The following is a 13,167-nucleotide window of genomic DNA, read 5'->3' as shown; positions in this document are numbered from 1 at the left end:
CCCCCCCCCCCCCCCCCCGCGAATGATAAGTCTCTACCTTTGTTGGATGCATGTAAACATGGACCACGAGACTAGCTCTTTGGCAGCCTAGTCAAGTTAAGGCTTGAAACTTTACATATTGGTAGGGTTTTTACATCCACTATGGGAAATTCTTTGTTGTCAGTAATGGAAAGTTCTTTATCTTCTTGGACTTCTTTATCTTCATGCTCCTTGGCTTTTCTTATGCTTTTTATCCCTTTTGTTGATGTGTGGTATATGCTTTTTACTCTAGTTTTCTTGAGACATTCTTTCTGCTTCATGCTTTACTAATGCTAGGTACATGGCATTATCTTGTCAGGCTTTCTTTGACATACATGACATAGATTTTGGGATACATGATTTGTGGAATTTATTTGGCTTGATGGATAGACAATCACTGAAAAGGTTTGACATGGCAATGGATTTTGGAGAAGTGTAGGTGTGAATAAGTGTGGGAGAGAGATGATGAGCTGGTGTGAATGGGCTTTAAGGCTTTAACCTTAGCCTTTATGAAAAATTAGACTTTTAAAAAAAAACGAGGATAATTCAAGCTGCAGGCGGTGAATATGTTTGAGATACTTCCTGTTGCTCAAAAAACTACTAGATGAAAAGGAATTCACATTTTCCAAGTGACTACCTTCCTACACATGGGTTTCAACCATCTTCAAGTTATGTAGGAAACGGTTGAAGGCCCGACACACAATTGCAAACTCTTTATCAAGAAACTCTCTCTTGAGTTTTCTTAGATGAGTGTTTGTCATTTGGTGCACTGCATAGTCTCATAGTGAGAAGTCCACATTGTAGTGTTTGCAAAAGAAATTCTCCTCCCCCTCCATGAAAACAAGCTGTTCACTACTGCTGCAAGTTAATCTTCTTCTTTTTTCCTCCTCCTAATCTTCTTATGCTTGAGAGGAGGTTGCCATGAAAGCAAAGTCGACTCTGCTCTCTGCTGCTTCCGCCTCTTCTCTTCCTGCATAATGCACTCTGTTTCCTACCTGATTTGGCAATGCCTTCTGCTGTGTTTGTCCATCCAATGTGCCCAATATTAGTTTGAGGGATTGTAATAAGCAGGGTGGGTGCATCCCCTTCTTCTTGGCGGCAGCAGGGGCAGGCATTTGTCTTGTGGAGCAAGCGAAGGATTGACAGCAAACTTTTGTTCTTTGATGAGATGATGATGAAGGGGGATAGCATTTTGTGGTTGGGTTCTTGTAAAAATTCAGGTACGAGAATCATGAAGAAACCCCGAGGGGTTCTTTTAAAAACATACGAGTACCTATTAAGGGCAGGTGCGTGTGCGTGCACGCAAGCATGTGTGTGTGTGTGTGTGTGTGTGTGTGTGTGTGTGTGTGTGTGTGTGTGTGTGTGTGTGTGTGTGTGTGTGTGTGTGAAAGAGAGTGAAGAGAAACTTGAGAAGTAACAATACCTATGATCCATTTAGGAAGAAATCACACTAGTAGCTACCTAGCTCAGCCATGGCTGTGATACCATGTTGAGAATCATGGACCTAGAACTAGATGAGCTATGGTGGATGCAAATTAAATACACGATACATGATAAAGAGAAGAGATTGTAACTCAAGTGAATTAGGTTCCAAGATAGATTAGCTTGGACTTATAAACACAATCTTGAGTGACTCAAACTAAAAGCACCATTACCATTGAAATGAGTGTCAAGTACATGCATTTATAAATTTTTGGATAGTACCATTGTACTCACTGTGCATATGGGATTTTGGACATCTCTTCCTAGAGCTTCTAGAGCATACATCTTTGTCATATCTCCTAGTGTCTTCAGGGCATACATTTGGCCTCTATGACCAAGCATCATTTGCTATTCTCAAAATAGGTGATGAATAAAGATGAAGACACATGATACATGCAGATTAGGATACACACAAGGTGATCACATGATATTTTTATCACTATATGCTACTTTCCTATTGCAAACTCAAGCTACACTTCATGTGGTGGGTCACCCTTGATGCATTACATAAGGATATCATGAGATATTGTAGTTTGAAAGATGTATTTTGGTGAAGGATTCTAATGCACAGACTAGACCAAGAAAAGTGACTTTTACACACATGAGGATGACATGTTCAAAGAGATTTATGTAGATGAGGTGGGTCTACACAGGATGGCCCCAGATAAAGTAGTGAGCACCTACGAGACACCCTTATTGGCTCTAGAAGGTGCACATGGATTAGCCATCTTCAATGGTCTATCATGTTGGCCATGATCAAATGCTTTGACATGTTAGAACCATAAGCAAGGGCCAAGCACAGTGGATTGATTACCTAATAGGATCACCACCATTAATACCAAATATTAAAAGCTTTGAGATCTCGGAGAAATTGGTAGGAATAGCCGTGGAGCTCAAATCCAAATATTAGAGCTCGAGCTTAATGTAAATATATCCTAGCATAAAAATCAATGCCAAGCATCAATACATCCATGTATCAACCCCAAGGCACCTATAGACATTCAATACGAGTTCAATACATAGACATGCATTGTGTATACTTGCTGCCCACATGGTATTACAGCAAAGAACCTTCCAAGCACTAAGCTAAAAAATCTCTAATAGATCCAAATGGTTTTTTCGAGTATCAATACATCATTTGGACATCACAAACTTGCCCCATAAGTATTAGTAGAGCATTAGCCACTCAAATACTCATTGCCCAAACAATAAACAACAGTTTGCCCTAAACTATGGAGTAGTGACCAATCCAAAACTCTTCAAAGGATACTAAAGATGGAGCCAAAGGAAGCCAAAAAGGACCATCGAGTGCTAGGCAAGGACTAGCAAGAGCTACAAGGTAAGTGGATGAGGTGGGCTAGGTAGGAAATAGCCCTAAAAATACATCAAAATTTTTAGGCTATTCCTTGGGCTCCTCCTGGCTACTATTGATTGATCTAGAGCTCTTGGCAATCACAAATGACTTGGGAAATGTTGAGAAATAAATAAAAAAAATGGGGAGTTGATTCGGAGCAATGGGATGGATGCATATCTCAATGAGTAGCTCCCATGGAAGTTGAGAATGAAACTCTCTTCCTAGGTTGATGTGAATATCAGTAAAGCTCCTCAAATGCCCGCTTTGATACCAGTTGAAAGGTGGAGCAAGAGTGAGAGCACAAGTAGAAGAAATAGCTATGTAGATTCAAACAAGAGAGAGTGAAGAATATATGATATGACAAAGGAGGAGAGAGAAAAGAAAATCTATGTGTTCTAAGATGCATGATTCCTCAAGTCTATTTTCAATATATAGAGCTTGAAAGTGAACAATAACAACTATTTGTTTCCATTGTTTGACAATGGCAACTAGCCCAACCATGAGAACAACTTTTACAAAAATTTATCAAGTTGTCCAACCATGAGAATAACTTTTATCCTAATTTTTCAATAATAATGACTATGTATTTGTGTTTAATCATTTTAGTGAGGATGTGAGCTATATTATGTATCGTATTCTAGATTGCTACAATTTTTATATATACACCACTTGACCTTTGGATTTAAGGAAATCCTAATTATATCTAACCATGACCTTTGGATTTAAGGCATGGCTTCTAGACATCCGAGCCATATAATAGTGACTTGCTTTTTCTAGGTATATCATATAATTTAAGTAGTAAAAGGTATGTAGTCACCAATTGTGTGCCTTTTATAGATGTTTGTATTATGGAAGAGGGATATTAAAAGATTGTAAAATATTTTTATATTGACTTCCAAGATGGTACCTTCTCTTAAACTATGGTATCATAAATGAAATTAGAATGTAATAAGCAAACAAGACATTAGCTTGTACTCTTACAAGATGAGACAAAGTTACAAAGTTCTAGAAGTTAAGAATCATCTCCAATGACATGAACTAGGTGCTTCTCGCCTAGTTTCCTCCTGGCACTTTTTGTGCTAGGACTGGCACTACATGCCAACTTAAGTTTGGAGCTTCACGCAAAACTTTGAAGCATCACTATTACTATTGGTTAACACATTCCTCCTACCACTTTATGCTGGTGTTCTACAGGCACTTTGCATTAGCGTTCTATTAGCGCTTTGTGTCAATGTTGTTTGATGCTTTGCACTAAGCCCATAGCACCAATGTGTGTGTCCTAATGCATGTTTTATGTACTTGTATACCATCACCTTTACACACACACACACACACACACACACACAGAATGTATGTGTAAATTCAAAAATAGATTTTAATGATGATGCTAAGGTCCTAAGTTGATATGATGTTATGATTTGCAACAAGTGCATCTTCATTATAAAAGTATGCATTTAGCTTTAACTGCATACCTCTAGTGGAAATTATTGTAGCAATTAATTATATATATATATTTATATATATATATATATATATATATATATATATATATATATATATATATAGAGAGAGAGAGAGAGAGAGAGAGAGAGAGAGAGAGAGAGAGAGAGAGAGAGAGAGAATCATTTAACAAATTAATCGCTAGTGAATGGAAAGTTCAATGATGGGTGGGTAGTTTAGGGATGCATTAGGCGGGACATCGCATGCACATGCACCTGTGTTTCACAGAGGATGGAAGGCCAACATGTGACACCCAAAAACAAAAAGACTTTTGTTAATAGATAGAAAAGATATTTCAGACTGATGCTTTCCATCAATGCTCTAACTCAAGGTCTTCTATAGTTGTCCCATTTGCATACCAATCTACTGCAAAGATTGCTTCTCCCTTTCATATACCAGTGCACCACACAAAGAGAGAGAGAGAGAGAGAGAGAGAGAGAGAGAGAGAGAGAGAGAGAGAGAGAGAGAGAGAGAGAGAGAGAGAGAGAGAGAGAGAGAGAGAGAGAGAGAGAGAGAGAGAGAGAGAGAGAGAGAGAGAATTGAAAATCATGCACATAGGGGTGTGTGTATAATCTACTACATGCACACATATTGCAATATTAAAAATTTTAAAGCCAAGAATAGTATTCCATGTGAGAAATTGTAGAGAATTGTAGAACATTGCTTGAGTTAGGTTTGTCCCTACTAGGAAATAATTATCTATTCATTGGAAGGCTATTGCAATATGTAGTACAATTTTACAAACCCACTATGTGAGCATACAGTGCAATATTGAAAATTTTAAAACTAATAATTCTATTCGACATGCAAAATCATAGAAAATTGTAGAACATTGCTTGAGTTAGGTTTGTATCGAGGACTTTGACAACACACACACACACACACACACACACACACATTACCTATATATGGTTCCATTTATCTAATGAATCTAGTGAGTTAGAATGCTAAGAAACCCTTCTACAAAAGCATTAGAGAAAGGTTAGCAACTATGGAAGTTTATGTTTTCTTTCTAGCCATGTTGCCAATTTGTCTTCTAGTATAAGCAAAAAGTACCAAACAATGATAGAAAAGTTATTATCACAATCTCCACACTATATGAACATCAAAGTATTCAGATAAATACCTCCTCTCACCTAGCATGATGGATGCACATGAAGACTTAGCAAGTTTCAATTGACCAATTGTTTCACCTTAAGTTTCTTAGCTTAATCAATTCACAAACATCTTCGATGAAAATGGAGAGTGCTTCATGTATTAAGTCATGACTACATTGCGAGAAATGCATGATCCATATACATTCCTCACTTCCCTACCCATGCAAACATAAATATTTGCACCATATGAAATGGTATCAAGTCCATACAAAACAAATCACAAATCTAATATCCATTTACTTGCACATGGAAGTGTCAAAGCTTGAAAACACAATCTCAAGAAACCAAATGGTTCCAAAATGATAGTTGTACTATTGTAAGTGGAAGCTACATAAAAAATTGGGACCAATATGTACTAGTTAAGGCTCAAATTAAAAAAACATAACAGTTTGCTCAAAGTATCCCTTGAAAGGAAGTTTATTCCTTACTCAAACTTGACTTGAATCTTGTAACACTTGGTGGACACCAAGGTGAAAGTCCTTGGTATGCAAGTTAAATAGTTATCAAATATGAATCTACTTAGACAGTTTTGGCCCTATGGTATGTTAGTTTGATACACCGACTATGCCTTTTATAGGTAGGAATACCATGCAAATATGCTTTTTCTCACATGAGCACATTGACGCTTTCCCTTATACATAAGCATGTAAACCTTAAACACAAACTTGTATCCAAATTAGCATATAGATTATTGTGCATATAATCATTTGTTTTGTAGGCAATTTAAGCTTTCATTGTGCTGATAGAGATCATAAGCATATGATTAGTGTTGCCATCATAAAGCCTATGCCAAAAATGAGATTCTGTGTTGGTGGCTTGATATTATTCTATGCCTATCTTGTGCTTATCTTGAGTAAAGATGGCACAATTTTTAGCAAAGCTAATGCTACAAATTATACATGTATATAAATATAAATATATACATTATTTATATATTTATTATGATAATACATATATATATTTGTGATAATACAATAATATGATACATAATACAACAATACATAATATATTTTTTATTACATATATTATATATATTTATTAGAATAATACATATCTTTATATATAAATATTAATGTAATTCAAGTATACATACGATAAATATTAACATAATGCAACACACATATATTCGTCAAGTATTATACAACATATATTCATCAAGTATGACACATTTACAAAATATATACCCAAGCTATATGTGGAACATATTCGTCATCTATACAAACATACACAAAATATATTCAACATCTATATGCAACATACATGATACATATATGCAAGCCATATAGATAACACATCCGCCATTTATACTAGGTATTAACACACACAATATTTCTTCATTTTGGGTCACAAGCCAACCACTTGAGTTGAGTTTATAGCTCGTGAAGGGGCATAATGTTTTGCACTCTTGTAGCTTGAGTCCTTCTTGCTTGTATACTCTCTCACTCTTGCTTTGTGACTAGCGCATTGCGTTACAAGATGTACATAGGAGGGTCGTGGCTAGGTGGGTGGACACCTTTGAATCCACGCACAGGTGGATGGTTGGAATCCACATGCATGCATTGCACGGGTGGTCATGCGATATTCGGGAGATATTTGCATGGGTGGTCAAGTGGGATTTGTGTAGGTGGATAGGTTGACTCGGGCACTATTTGCATGGGCAGGGTGTGCATTGCACTGGGCACTATTCACATGGGTGACAACTACGGTTAGGGGGTGTGGGTGCATGGGGTGCCGACACGTGGCATCTCCGCTTTTGCGAGGATAGGGGATGTGGGGACTGCCACATGGCACCTACACCTCGCCCCTTGTTAACTAATAGTAAAGATGCTATTTCACACTTTATTGTGTTGTGATCCTTCAACTATGTGTTTAAAGTTTTTTATTTTTGTATATACTTATATCCTTTTAGAAGCTTCAACTCACTTTGGCAACAATCTTTCACCTTGTTTTCTTGACATTTCACTCTAAGTAACTATACATCATTCTCTTTATCCCAAGAAAGCAAGAACACAAAACTAGCTTTGAGGTGTAAAGAACTCACTAACTCACCTTCTTGCATCATAGTTTGAAAGCTTGAAAGCTCGAAGGTGGTTCCATGACCCAAATAACATAATTTGATGTTGTTACTCCTTTCCATCTATCACAAAGTACACCAATGACCATGCAACAAATAGAGGAGCTAATAGAGAAGAATAAGAAGAGCAAGAAGATGACATATAGCTTCACCTTCCCTCAATCCCTTGCTCAAATACACCTCACACACACACGCACGCACGCACGCACGCATGCACGCACACACACACACAATAATGGAGGCAAGATGATAGAATAGAATAAGAGAATAGTTCAATAATTGCATTAATAGAGGTTTTGCAACATGGATGCACCAAAATGGTAAATTTAACTGAGACCTACCATCCTTATATAGACCAATATTAAGGTTAGGGTTAGTTCACTTCTCTAGGATGATTCTCCATTTGTACCCCTTTTTTGTTTTAGGGTTTGCGCCCCTTTTGCATTTTAGGATTTCCACAATTGTGAATCAGGGTGGTTTGCACTCTCTTTTGGGTCTCCTACCCACTTTGTGGACTCTAGGCTAGTCCCTCCTTAAAGCATGCTTGTCCCTTAACCTAATTAGACCTAGCCTATGCAATTGTATTGCAAATCCATATGCACAATCCACACAATAATTATGGGTGTGACAAACACAACTGTGAGTAATAATACAATATACATGGAAGTGAGATTGCCTCTCATAATATAATATATCCATGATATTAACATGTCTCTAAAGTCATACAAGCGCCCAAAAATAATATATTAAAGCTTCAAACAATAATAACCTTCTAAAAATGATTCCATCACTTGCACTTTGGCTGTCTTTGACTTCCCTTGACTTTACCTTTAATTGTAGCCTTCCACATTTCCTGTTAACATTATCCCCCTGTAAGACGAGTTTTAGTCCCATGATAGTTATGTCAAAGGTAGATACAAAATGCTAGGATGGTCAATGTGTTAGCTATATATAGTCTGCCTATATATAGCGCCCCAGGTCCCCTCTATATATTTCTATCATGTGTGCTCAGTTGACACACTTCTGGGGTTCCACTTCCGGTGTCTCATATCTCTCTTATCTCCTCTCTTCCTTTTGTCTCTCGTCTTCCTTGGAGTTTCCAACATGGTATCAGAACGAGGTTCTACAACATCACAAAGCTTTCCAGCATTAGTGTTTACGCTGGATACCACAGGTTTAGCAGGTTTACTGATGCAGTTGCCGGGTTCAGTCTCTCGATCATCAAACCATCCTCTCTATCCTTTCGCGCCTCCTATCATCATCGCTCCTCTCCTCAAGGAATTGCCCCTCGTCGGTTAGCTCTCCCTTTTGCACGTGCTCGACAATGTGCATCTCTTCCTCCCTCGATGCTTTCGCGCCTCCTATCATCATCGCTCCTCTCCTCAAGGAATTGCCCCTCGTCGGTCAGCTCTCCCTTCCGCACGTGCTCGACAATGTGCATATCTTCCTCCCTCATGAACTCGGCCTTGCCTGCCAGACCGATGACGACATGAATGCAAAACCTGATCATCTGACGGAGGCATACTGCGAAACTTGCTTTTCGGAGATTACTAGAGAGCTTCCTCTACTTTGGCCTCCCCAGGAGCAAGCTCAAGATCAGCAAATGGATTGCAGCATTTGGAGTAGACTGCCTCTCGTCATCATCGAGCATGTCATCGCCTTCCTTCATGTTCCTTTTGAACGTGCAATCATGGTTGAGGCGTTGCAGGCCTATGGCTTAGCCGAGTGAGTAGACTGCACAAACTCTCCCTAAGCTCCCTCGCTAGGGGCAAGAGGCGACGGGAGCGAGACCCGCGAGAGAAGGTACCCGACGAGAGAGAAGCCATATCTGCATCAGTTTTCGTGGTCGTCGCCTTCCTATCGTCGACCATGCCAGGGAACCCTCAGACCACTATTTACATAGGTAAGCTGCTTTGCTCTGGTAGTTTTGTTCCTATTCTCAGAGATCGTGTACCTATTCTATATCGGTTTCTACACGCGACTCTTTCTGCGGATTTTCTGTGCGTTGGGGCGATGTGCTATGAATTCTGCGGGCCGTGTTGCTAGATATGTCTATTCTGTTTATTTATCTGGCTTGTTTGACCAACAAGGACTTGCAAATTTCCACAAGGTCCTTTGAAGTCTTACTATTTTCACAAAGGGCCTTTGCACTCTTACTTGCCTAAATAAAAGCTAGAGGGGCGAGAGGCAACGGGAGCGAGACCCGTGAGAGAAGGTGCCCGACGATAGGCACAAGCTGTAGATAAGCCGGGCATTATGCGAGAGAGAGAGAGACAGAGAGGGTGCTGGAGAAACTTGACGTGGGAGGTGGAGAGGACACGAGTCTTTCCTCTCCAATTGGTGTTTCATGAAAAACCATGCACGCTATTCCTGGATACAATGCGAAGCCTACTGCAATCGCCTTCTGATTCTCTAGAACATGCTATTCCTATTCCTCGATACTGACATTGATAAGCAAGACGATGTTGATGTTGAAACGTAGAGAGAGAGAGAGAGAGAGAGAGAGAGAGAGAGAGAGAGAGAGAGAGAGAGAATATGTAGTGTTAATTATATCTATCATGCTTTACATCAGCGCATCACCAAAGTGATTATAATTATGGTTTTGTCTTTCTACGTATAAACTACCTAGATTCAAAAGGATACTCCTTGTCAGGCGATAATGTTATTATATCCAGGTTATTGTTAATTAGCTTCAGTATCAATAGCATCGACATTACGAAAAGAACCAATAAATGTTTTATATTTTTCATTCAATCAATGTTATTCAATTACTATTTCATTCAATGCTTTGGTATGTTGGTATTGCAATGCTTCATGATGCTTGCCCTCGTTCGTTATTCCATTGATGCTTCATTCCCTACTGAGCGTCTATATTCCAGCTAATGACACATTATTTCCTTTATATTCTTTCCAATTGATGAGTGTCTATATTCCAGCTGATGACACATTATTTTGTTTATATTCTTTCCAGCTGATGAGCGTCTATATTCCAACAGATGATATATTATTTTGTTTATATTCTTTCCAGCTGATGAGCATCTATATTCTAGTTGATGACAAATTGTTTTATTTATATTCTGTTCATGGGGCCCCACATGTGTTATGTTGTCTATAGAGCGGCCTCGTGAACCGTCTCTATAGACCTTGTGTTGTTCTAATGTCACTATAACGTTTTTCTTTAAGTTTTGATGTGCCAGATATACTGCTTACATCCCAAGTTCAGTTGAAGGAATTTCTTGGAGATTTTATTTATTTTACATGTTGTATATTTAGGAGTGATAAAGCTCCTTTGATGTGTTGTAATTCAAGAGTGATGTAGCTCCTTCTTCGTTGATGTTGTAATTCACAAGTGAGGTAGCTCCTTTGATGCCTATGAATAGGCTCTTGTAAGTTCAATTTTGTAATTTTATATTTTGAATATTAATACAACAGTAGGCCTATATAGAGCTGTGGGTTTTTCCCTTGAGCCCCCAAGGGTTTTTTCATCCATAATAAGGGACCTTTATTTGAGTGGGGGTGTTAGCTATATATAGTCTGTCTATTTATAGCGCCCCAGGTCCCCTCTATATATTTCTATCATGTGTGCTCAGTTGACACACTTTTGGGGTTCCACTTTCAATGTCTCATATCTCTCTTCTCTCCTCTCTTCCTTTCGTCTCTCGTCTTCCTTGTAGTTTTCAACACAATGAAGTAGTAGTCCTGATGAAGGAGTACAGAATGCTACTAATGAAGAATTGGTAATAATGAAGATGGTGTTTTTATAGATGGTATAGATAATCTTGTAGGTAATATGGGAGATGGTAGGTGATATGAGGGTTGGTAACACAACTTGTAGAAATAGTATTATGGATGGCAATTTACTTGACCAGTGGTCCTTTCAGCAAGATACATCTTGAATGGCTAGGAAAAAGAATATGAGGTTGGTGAGGATGGAAGTTCAATGTGGATGCAAAAGTGATGGCTCATGAGTCTTCATGAACTATTATACATGCAAAGTAAAACCTTAAATGCATTCACTTCTTAGGAGAGAGGACTAATCTTCTGCCTTGTGCATATGATATATGATGTTGGTTTGGAAGATGGGTTGAACTTGAGGTAAGCATGAAGTGTTGTCCCACACTTGAGGACCCAAAATCATGAATAGGTCATAGTGCAAATATACTATAAGTGCACATGCTTACATAGACTAATACTTAGTTAGAAGACTACTCCATGGGTTCTTCTATTGATGATGGCTAATGAAGTAAGGAATCTTGAATTGATAAAGATGGAAGAGTTGTTGCCATTGAGGGAAAAGAGAGGTTTTGATGAAGATGTTTGAAAGACACCATTGGTGAGATGGACAAAAAGGTGGAGTCTGATCTGCTTAGGGTATATAAAGGTTAGGACATACCTAGGAGTAGGGTGTAGTGCATGTGAGTGTATCTTATTGTTTTTCTTGGCTTTTCTCTCTTATTCTTTCTTTTTTATTTTTTTTCTTTTGTTTTATTCACATTTTTTCTTTCTTTATTTTTTCCCTCTTATGGCTCAAAGAATGGAGCTAGGCATAGAAGTGTGCGCAATGAAGATTGACAATTGATTTGGGACATCGAAGCCCATAGCCTTATTGTTGATGAATAAAAACAAAATTGTTGATGAAGACTTATGGACTTGTTGATAAAACAATTTTCAACTTCTCCTCAAGAATTAGATGAACATTGGGTGTTGAAGCTATGGTATGAAAGGGTTAAAGAAATTTGGGATGCCATTGTTTTAATGTCTTTGTCACTTGTTGGAGTCTCTTAAAAGAACTTGATATCTTGATTTTTTGAAGATCTACCATCTGGATACTTCTAGGGCTTCAAGTATTTAGGAAATTTTTTGGTGCTAAGTCTTGGATGATCATTGGTAGGATTTTTCCTTGATGTGATCTATCATGTTTTTGAATTCACTTTGTGAAACATTGAGTGTACCATGTAGTGGAAAAGGTAGAAATAAGTGATGACAACTTTGTTTGCGTTTTAATATCATACCTAGAACAAAAGTTTAAAGCTCATACCTCTGGTCTTTTCCTCATATAAGATGTAGTGTTTTTTTGAAAATTGGAGGGACTTTATCTCTTGCCATTGCAATACATTGAGCAAAGAAAAAAAAGTACAAGTCAACTAGGGTCAGTTATATACAAGAGTTAATGTTTTTTAGTTGGAAAATCCACCAGGGGTAGAAATTCAGATCTTACTCAAATTTAACAAAAGCATAAAAATCAATTGGTTTGGTAGCCAATCCATAGAGGTAAGTAATCATATCACTAAGGAAGGAAGGTTATGCAAAGTGACTAGGTACATGCAATTCCTCTTTAGCCAGAGTCTTATCAATCAATGGGTGATATTGTAGTTGTGATGGCATGAGGATACTCTAAGCGCTAGGATGATAAACTAGGGTGAATTGGTTCTATAGTAAGTTGGGTCATATTAAAGAGTACTAACTATATGTCACTACTCAACCATTGTCATAGGTCGACTATCATTCATGAGCAAGCTCAAGTTTATCAGAATACCACTTTTGTAAGAATGGGCTCGAGGAATGGCAATGCTACTCAAGTG

This window comes from Lygodium microphyllum, chromosome 5, assembly GCF_053477565.2.
Source record: "Lygodium microphyllum isolate KBCC chromosome 5, Lygodium_microphyllum_v1.1.10, whole genome shotgun sequence".
NCBI classification, from domain to species: Eukaryota; Viridiplantae; Streptophyta; class Polypodiopsida; order Schizaeales; family Lygodiaceae; genus Lygodium; species Lygodium microphyllum.
The sequence above is the reverse complement of the archived record's forward strand: the minus strand, read 5'-3'. Positions refer to the sequence as shown.